A 9561-nucleotide genomic window follows, 5' to 3' on the forward strand; every position below is an offset into this window, starting at 1 on the left:
AAGAGGCCCTATGCGCACGAGATAAGAAATCAAAGGAAAAAGAAAAAAAAAGAGGTGGGAAGGAAGGGAAGGACTCCACCTTCCAATCCTAGTTGTACTAGGATTGCAGGTGGACTCCTCCACCTCCTGGGCCAGCGGGCTCTTGGGGTCTTAGACCCCAAGGCAAGTCTCCCCACCCCTCCTCCTATATATAGTGAAGGTCTAGGGCTGATTTGGGACAACTTTGCCACGGCAACCCGACCACAAAACATCACGGTTTTTCCTCTAGATCGTATTTCTGCGGAGCTCGGGCGGAGCCCTACAGGAGTAGATCCTTCACCACCACCGGAGCACCGTCACGCTGCTGGAGAACTCATCTACTTCTCCGTCTTGCTTTCTGGATAAAGAAGGCCGAGATCATTGTCGAGCTGTACGTGTGCTGAACGCGGAGGTGCCGTCCATTAGGCACTAGATCGGAGCAGATCGTGGGACGGATCGCGGGACGGTTCGTGGGGACGGTTCGCGGGGCGGATCGAGGGACGTGGGGACGTTCCACTACATCAACCGCATTTCTTAACGCTTCCTGTTGTGCGATCTACAAGGGTATGTAGATGCAAATCTCCTCTCGTAGATGAACATCACCATGATAGGTCTTCGTGCGCGTAGGAAATTTTTTGTTTCCCATGCGACGTTCCCCAACACTATTGACTTGGTTTGGCGAACTAGATTGATCTATTTTTAGTGAGAGGCGTGCGTTGTAGTGTGTTCAATCTCGTGGTGCTCCTTATCCTAGTGGAAAAAAGGGACAAGACACATCTTTGTATTTTTTCCACTAAGGATAAAATTATGGGGTTGAATCATATTAATTGAGTTATCTTTGTCTGCATCATGTCATTGTTCACCAAGCATTACTCTGCTTTACTTAATACTCTAAATGAATGTTGGATATCGGTCCATTGGTGGAGTAATGGTAGTAGATGTAGGCTAGAGTCAGTCTACTTGCTTAGGAACGTGATTCCTATATATACACGATCATTGTTGTGAATAAATAACGCATACCTATTTACTTTTCTATAAATTTTCCAAGAGTAATTTGTTTACCCACCATATGCCTTCTTCGAGAGAGATGCCTTATGGCCCCGGGTCTTTCCACATATATTAATTTAAAAAACTAAAAAATACCTTGCTGCCTTTTATTATTTTCATTTGATTTTAATATTTAATACATTCAAGTATCTATCTACACTACTTATCTTCTTGCAAGTAACGAGTTCAAGGGGCTTAACAACCTTCTTGTCTGTGTTGGGTGCAAGTGTTTGCTTTTTTATGTGTAGGCGCTGAAGATGGGAGTTGCATCGTCCTCCTATTGGTTTGATAACCTTGGTTCTCACTGAGGGAAATATTTATCTATACTATCGTGCAACATTTATTCCTCTTCACGAAAAAACCCAACGCATATGACAAGTATTAGGAAGGATTTCTAGCGCCGTTGCCGAGGAGTATCACCAACTTACTATCAAGTACCTTCACAAAGATTAGTTTCCACTTTTCTACTTATTATTTGTTGTCATATTCTGCTTGCTATAGAAACAAAAAATACAAAAATATCTACCTTTGATAGTTTGCTCGTTTGCTTTATTTACTTGCTAGTTCACTTGGCGTGCTTGTTACCTTGCCTACTTGATCACCATGTCTTAAGACAACACTAGATTGTGTGACTTCACAAATACTAATAACAATGATTTCATTAGTACTCCTGTACCAGCCGCCACTTGCGCGAAGTTTTATGATATAATGCTGCTTTGCTGAATCTAGTGATGAAAGGACGAGACTTGGGATGTCCTAATGAGGATCCCGCTGCTCATATCAATAACTTTGTTGAATTATGTGATATGCAAAAGAAAATGGATATGGATAATAATGTGGTCAAACTAAAATTATTTCCTTTTTCTTTACGTGATAAAGCTAAATCTTTGTTCTCATCTTTACCGCGCAATATTATTGGAACATGGGATACATGTAAAGATGATCTTATTACCAAGTATTTTCTTCCTGCTAAGATCCTATCCCTTAGAAATCTAATTATAAACTTTAAGCAACATGACCAAGTACATGTTGCACAAGCTTGGTAAAAGACAAAATTATTGATTAAAATTACCCTACTCATGGTTTGAACTTGTGGATGATTATCCAAAATTTCTATGTCGGACTATACTTTGTATCTAGAAATCTTCTAGATTCTACCGCCGGTGGTACCTTCATGGAGGTGACATTAGGAGAGGCCACCAAACTTCTGGAAAACATTATGAGAAACTATTCTCAATGGCATACTGAAAGAGCTTCCAACTCGTAAGAAGGTAAACTCTGTTGAGTAAATCGCTACTTTGAGTGAAAAAGTGGATGCTCTTATGAATATGGTTGCTAATGAAAATGCTCTTGTTGATCCCAATGATATACCTTTGTCTACTTTGATTGAGAAAAATGATGATGCCATTGACGTGAATTTTATCTCTCGAAACAATTTCAATAACAATGCTTATAGAGGTAATTTCAATGCTAGGCCATATCCCCGTATATCCTCTAATAGTTATGGCAACTCTTATGGTAATTTTTATTGAAATACTTGTACCAATATTAATAATTTATCCTCTGATCTTGTTAACACCATTAAAAAATTCACTAGTTCTCAAAAAGTTATCAATACTATGGTAGAGGAAAAGTTGCATAAAGTTGATGATATGGCTAGGTACATGGATATAATTGCTCTTGATGTGGAAACTCTTAAGAATAAAAATTTTCCACCAAAGAATGATATTAATGATTGCATTAAATATATCCAAATATATGTTAATTAGAGCAAGGATAGGACCACAAGGTTGAGATCTAAACAGGAATTCTTAGAAAAGGCTCTTCCACTCGTTTTTTATCATAATCATGATGGAGATCTTAAAATGCTTGGTACTTCTCCCATTGAGTCTTTGTTTACTAATATGAAAATTTATGATAAAGTGACTGGGTACTATTGAACTTTAGCTACAAGGCATCCCAATTTCATGAAGGGCGATGATTATAATGATAAAATTGAAAAAAGTGGGTTTGGAGAGGTGAAAACATAATAGTGATGTGCCCACTATCTTGGATCACAAAGACTTCAATTATGAAAGGTGCTCTTTAGTACAATGTAATTCCTTGATGTTATGCATTATTATACCACCCCAGGCGTATGAACAAAACAAAGCTTTTACTAAACATATAGTAGAAGCTATGGTGAAAGCCTACGATGAGAAACTTGAGCTAGAAGTGTCCATTCCTAGAAAGTTGCATGATGAGTGGGAACCTACTATTAGAATTAAGCTCAAAGAATACGAATGCAATGCTTTGTGTGACCTAGTTGCTAGTGTCTCAAATATACCTAAATCTTTATGTGCTTTGGTCTCACCGATGTACATGAGTGTTCCCTTTATTTACATATTGCATACTCCACTATCAAGAAACATTTGGTAAGAATAAATGATATTCTCATAATTACTAATAGAAATTATGTGCTCGTAGATTTCATAGTTCTTGATATTGAAAGCAACCCATCTTGTCCAATAATATTTGGGTGAACTTTTCTACGAACTATAGGTGCAATAATTGATACAAAAGGGGGAAATATAAGGTTCCAATCCCCATTAAAGAAAGAGATGGAACACTTCCCTAAAAATAGAATCAAACCACCTCATGAAGATGACAACACTTGAATCAAATGCATTGTGCCTAGCTAGGGGCGTAAAACATTAGCGCTAGTTGGGCGGCAACCAAACAGTTATCCTAATTTGTCTTGTTCTACTTTCTGTTTGTGTGTGATAACATGATTATTACTACTGTAATTATTCTGTTTTGATTTTTGAATTAGTGTTTGTGCCAAGTAAATCGTTTGGGATGATTTGAATGATAAGTAGAACTGATATGGTGGAAAAACAAAAACTTTGACATCTAGTGCAAAATTTCTGTGATTTTAATGGAACATATTTTCTAGCTGAATTTTTTACAAAATATGTTTATACAAATTCCTCAGCTTGCCATAATTGTTCATAATTTCCGGAGTAACATAAGTAGGGTGTCTTTGTTGATCACTACACACTATTATATTTTAAACATGTTCTGTTTTTTTGCTTGCATAGTTTACATGTTTTAATGATGCTATGGATTATACCGGGGGGTATAAGTCATGGAGAAGTTAGAATACAATACTTATGCAATAGTAAAATATGAATCAATTTATAACAACACCTAATGTTTATGGTTCATATATCATACTAATGGATCTCACGAGGTTTTTGTTGAGTTTTGTGTGTTGAAGTTTTCAAGTTTTGGATGTTATCATGATGGATGAAGCAATAAGGAGCGGCAAGAGACTAAGATTGGTGATGCCCAAGGTACACTAAGGTAATATTATAGGAAAACTCAAATGTCTAAGCATGGGGATGCCCCCAATGCCATCCTCTCTTTCGTCTCAATCCATCGGTATGTCACTTGGAGCTATATTTTATTCATCACATGCTATGAGTTTTTTTGGAGCGTCGTTTGCTTTAGTTTGCTTTTGTTTTAGTTTCCCACAATCATTGGTTCAAGGACACGCCCACTTGATATTGACACATGTTCACCATAATTTGTTAGAATACTCTATGTGCTTCACTTATATTTTTTGAGCTAAGAAGTTTCTCTAGTGCTCCACTTATATCTTTTAGAGAATAATGGAGTATAGATTTTATAGAAATAATTACACTATATTTATTCAATTAAATTTATTTGAGAGTAAACAAACAGCGACGGTGATGAGACTAGTCCAAAAATAATAGGTATTCAAGTGTATAATCAAAACCACATGTAGTACATTAAAGAGAAATTGTGGGTTAATGATATTGATGCGGTAATATGAAAGGCTATGAGTGCATGATTGTTGGTTATTAAAAATATTGATATTTAAAAGATGTTAATTTGTTGTTCAACTAAATATTGGTCATGGCATGGTGATCATGTGTGACCATTCTTACTCCTCGTTGAAATCTTGTGCTACCTAGGTCGGGGCACGCGATTCTTAACTCCTACCAACCTCCCCCCTAGGGGCATGCGAGTAGCACTTTGCTTTGAGAGAGCTAATAAAACCTTGCGATAAGTATGTGATTTCTTTATGATTAATGTGAATCATGGATGTACACACTCCCACCACCTCATATGTGCTAGCCTCTTCGGTACCGAGCATCGCCCATTCTCACCTCGAGGATCGGTGCAAACTTCACTGGTGCATCCAAACCCAACGACACGATACACTCTGTTTCACATAATCCACCTTAAATCTTCCTGAAAACAACCACCATACATGTCTATCATGGAAATCATATAGCCATTTCGAGATATATTGTCGTGCAACTTCCATCATCATATCATATGACTACTACCTTGATTATCATATTGCTTTGCATGATCATGTAGCTAGCATAGTATTTGTGGCAAAGCCACCATTCATCATTATCATACATGTTACTCAAGATCATTGCACATTCTCGTACACTAACAAAGGCAGTCATATAGATTCATATTGTTTAGTAGTTTTTCATATCGATTGTAAGTAAATAGAAGTGTGATGCTATTCATTATTTAGGGCACTGTCTTAGTGAGGAAAGGATGATGGAGACAATGATTCCCCCACAAGTCGGGATGAGAATCCGGACAAAAAATTAAAGAAAAAAAGAGAAACAAAACGAAAAAAAGACAAAGAAAAAAAATAAAGAACAAGAAAAAGAGAAGAACAATAAATAAACAAATAAAATGCGAGAAAAGAGAGAAGGGACAGTGTTGCTACCTCTTTTCCTACACTTGTGCCTCAAAGTGTCACCATGTTTTTCGTATAAAGAGTCTTGTATTGTCACTTCCATATGCTAGTGGGAATTTTTCATTATAGAACGTGTCTTGTATATTTCGATGACATGCTTCCTCAAATGCCCGAGGTCTTCTTGAGCAAGAAAGTTGGATGCACACCCACTTAGCTTCAGTCGAGTTTTCATACACTTATAGCTCTAGTGAATCTGTTGCATGACAATCTCTACTCCTCGCGTTGATATCTATGGATGGGCATCTACATAGACCATTGACACACCAAGTTGATGCAAGACTTTCTTCTCCACTTTTACCCCTTTGAAATCTTCCACCATATTCTATTCCACCTATATGTTATGTACATGGTTCACGCTCGTGTTGAGCGAGTAATAAAAAGTTGAAGCACATCAAAAAGTTCGATCGAATTGCCTCGCTTAGCACCGTGGTGCTTGAAATTTGTATTTATGTGGTGAAGATGGATCCATGCCATGCTAGTATGAGAAAATGAATGGAGGGTAAACATTCTTTAAGGATCATATATTTTGAACATCAAATGATCATGTTACTTAGTTCATGTATATTACTATGTTGATGTTTGTTAATTCATCATTTCTCAATGATCACACTTGCAATAGGTTACATGTTCGGTATCATCTCACATCCAAACAATTCCATTTTTATCATTTACCTACTGGAGGAAGAGCATACATTAAGCTTGGGGATGCTGATACGTCTCGAACAAATCTATGATTTATGATTCTTCCATGCGACAATATTGCCACTTTCAGATACTTTTTGGGCATTTATTTGGTTATTATTATTATTTAGCACTAACCCATTAACCTAGTGCCAAGTGCCAGTTTTTCTTCATGTTTTTGACTTTTTAAGTTTATAGTACAAAACGGAGTCCAAATACCACGAAACTGTTTGCTAATATTTCTGGATGAAAATAGGACCTGGAAATTTCGGAAGAACGGCGGGGGCCACAACCGGCGCACCTTGGGGGGTGGCCGCGCCTATTAGCTTGTGGGCCACCCCATTGTATCCCGACATTGTTCTCTCTCTTATAATTTCACATATAATCTGAAAACTCTAGGGACCTCCCGAAACACCTTTTGTGCCGCAACAAGTCTTTGTTCTGCTGTGAGCCCATCGGGAGCCCTGTTCCGGTGTCCTACCAGTGGAGGTTCGATCATAGAGGGCCTCTACATCAACCTTGATGCTCTCATGGTGATGTGTGAGTAGTCTACCACACACCTACATGTCTATAGTTATTATATAGATGGCTCTCTCTCTCTATTTTCTTCAATACAAAGTTCATCACATCTTCGTGATGATTTATTTGATGTAACCACTTTGTGCGGTGTGTTCATTGGGATCCAATAGATTTTGGGTTTATGTTAAAATTATTAATGATAAAAAGATTTGAGTCTTCTCTGAATTATAGGATTCTTATTTACATGATTATTACAACTTCGAAAATCTCTCCGATCTATTGATTGTGTTTATTCAACTAGAATGATCTATCTTAAGTGAGAGGGATGTGTTGTAATGGGCTCAATCTAGCGATGCTCTATATCTCGTTGATAGAAAGGGAAAAGACACGTCTTTGTATTGTTTCCACTAAGGATAAAACAATGGGTTGTTCATATTAATTGAGTTATCTTTGTCTACATCATGTCATTGTTCTCCAAGAATTATTCTATTTTACTTAATACTTTAGATGCATGCTGGATAGTGGCCGATGGGTGGAGTAATAATAGTAGATGTTTGCAGGAGTTAGTCTACTTGCTTAGGAAGGATGTGATTCCTATATACACACGATCATTACTGTGAATAAATATTGCATAATATATGCTTTTCTATCAATTGCCGAACAATAATTTGTTTACACGCAATATGCCTTCTTCGAGAGAGGTGACACCAGAGAACACTACGGGCCCCGGGTCTATCCACATATATACATTTACAAAAATACAAAATACCTTGTTGCCTTTTATTATTTGCATTTAGTTTTTATATATAATATATTTCAACTATCTATCTACACTACTTATCTTCTTGTAGATAACGAGTTCAAGGGGCTTCACAACCCTCTAGCCCGCTATCGAGAATAAGACCCTACGGTATAACCCGCCATTTGAATCGGGTTGGATTGTACGCGACTCGTGGCGTATACGTGCAAGGGGAATGTATAAAGGACAAAGGGACAACAAGGAGACTTAAGAAGTGAGCCGCCTGGCGGCCCAGTACCTGAAGGTGGGACTCAAGGCCCACAAAGTAGGAGACGTCAGAAGGTTTCCTAACTTGGGAAATAAGATAATGTAAAATTGTAGTAGGTCCCAGACGTTGATTGGCCTGCACACTATTGTAAACTCGAGACATCCACCTATATATGAAGGGGAGCCCTCGAGCTAGAAAGATTAAGCAAGAAACCCTCGAGAGCTTGGTTAGCTATTCTGCATCTTTGTAATCGAGATCTCCATCAATATAGACACCAAAGCAGGACATCGACTTTTACCTCCATGTGAGGGGCTGAACCTGGGTAAATCTGTCTCTCCTTCCCGATCAACTTCTTCGAGTTGTCACACAACAACAATGGTCTCACCACTAAGTACTTTCACGAGGACATCTGCCGTGACAAAACCACGACAGTTGGCCCCATCGTGGGGCTATAGTAAGGTGGAATTGAGTTCTCTAAAGGATCTCTTCCTGGGTTCGAGGGCTATGTGATGGGTCATATGACCAAGAGTCGTAGCGGCAAGATCTACATCGATGATTCAAGCTCGGGATCCGACGTCGACTCAATCGAGTACGGGTACCGAGTCCCCTTCGACGATATCCACATCTTCATCGGCATAGTCAACGAAGCGAGGCCCGAGCCGGACATCTACACCAATATCGTCGAGCCGGCTCGCCGGTTTGACCCAGCCGGCGTAGAGCCGACCGAAGCCATGCCTTTGGTGAGAACACTGGTTTAGTACATCCTCTCAAAGGTGGGAACGTTGAAGGCCAAGGCAATAACAAGCGGAAGCAAACCTAAGGTGGTCAGAATGTGCGGCTAGTACCAACGCGAGTTTCAAAAACCAGCGGCGGAGCGGCCGTCTTGGAAAGATTCATCACGTGAATAAAGCGTGCAACTATGAGGATGCCGTCGGGGCACCTTGCCCCAAGCATGGTACTTGGGAGAAGCGGACCAATCATTCATGGGAAGACTGATATATTTTGTCGGATTTCCAGAACCGGGTTCTCAAGACACACCAAGAGGAATGACTGATTCAGAATATCCCTGGCAGACCATCTGGAGATCTCAAGCAGCCAAGTAATGGTCAGTACCATGTCTTCACCACCAATACTTTGAAACGAGACACAAAAGTCAGAAAGAGAGCTATCAGCATGGCTGATCCGGCGATTCTCGAGTATCTCCGTTGGTCTGAGCATCCGGTCACATAGAGCTAGGAAGATCACCCCCCCCCCCGAGTAGACAACCCTAGAGATCTGGCCTTGGTGGTAGCGCCCCAAGTGGTGGCTATACCCTCACAAAGGTCCTCATGGATGGAGGAAGTACCATCAACATAATATATTACGACACCTTTCGATGGATGAACCTCCCCGACATCAGCTTGGAAACTTCAACCACGGTTTTTCATGACATTGTCCCTAGGAAGTCGGCGTACCCATTTGGGAGAATTAAGCTCCACGTAGTTTTGGTGATGATAA

The sequence above is a fragment of the Hordeum vulgare genome, chromosome 4H (genome assembly GCF_904849725.1).
Source record: "Hordeum vulgare subsp. vulgare chromosome 4H, MorexV3_pseudomolecules_assembly, whole genome shotgun sequence".
Classification (NCBI taxonomy): Eukaryota; Viridiplantae; Streptophyta; class Magnoliopsida; order Poales; family Poaceae; genus Hordeum; species Hordeum vulgare.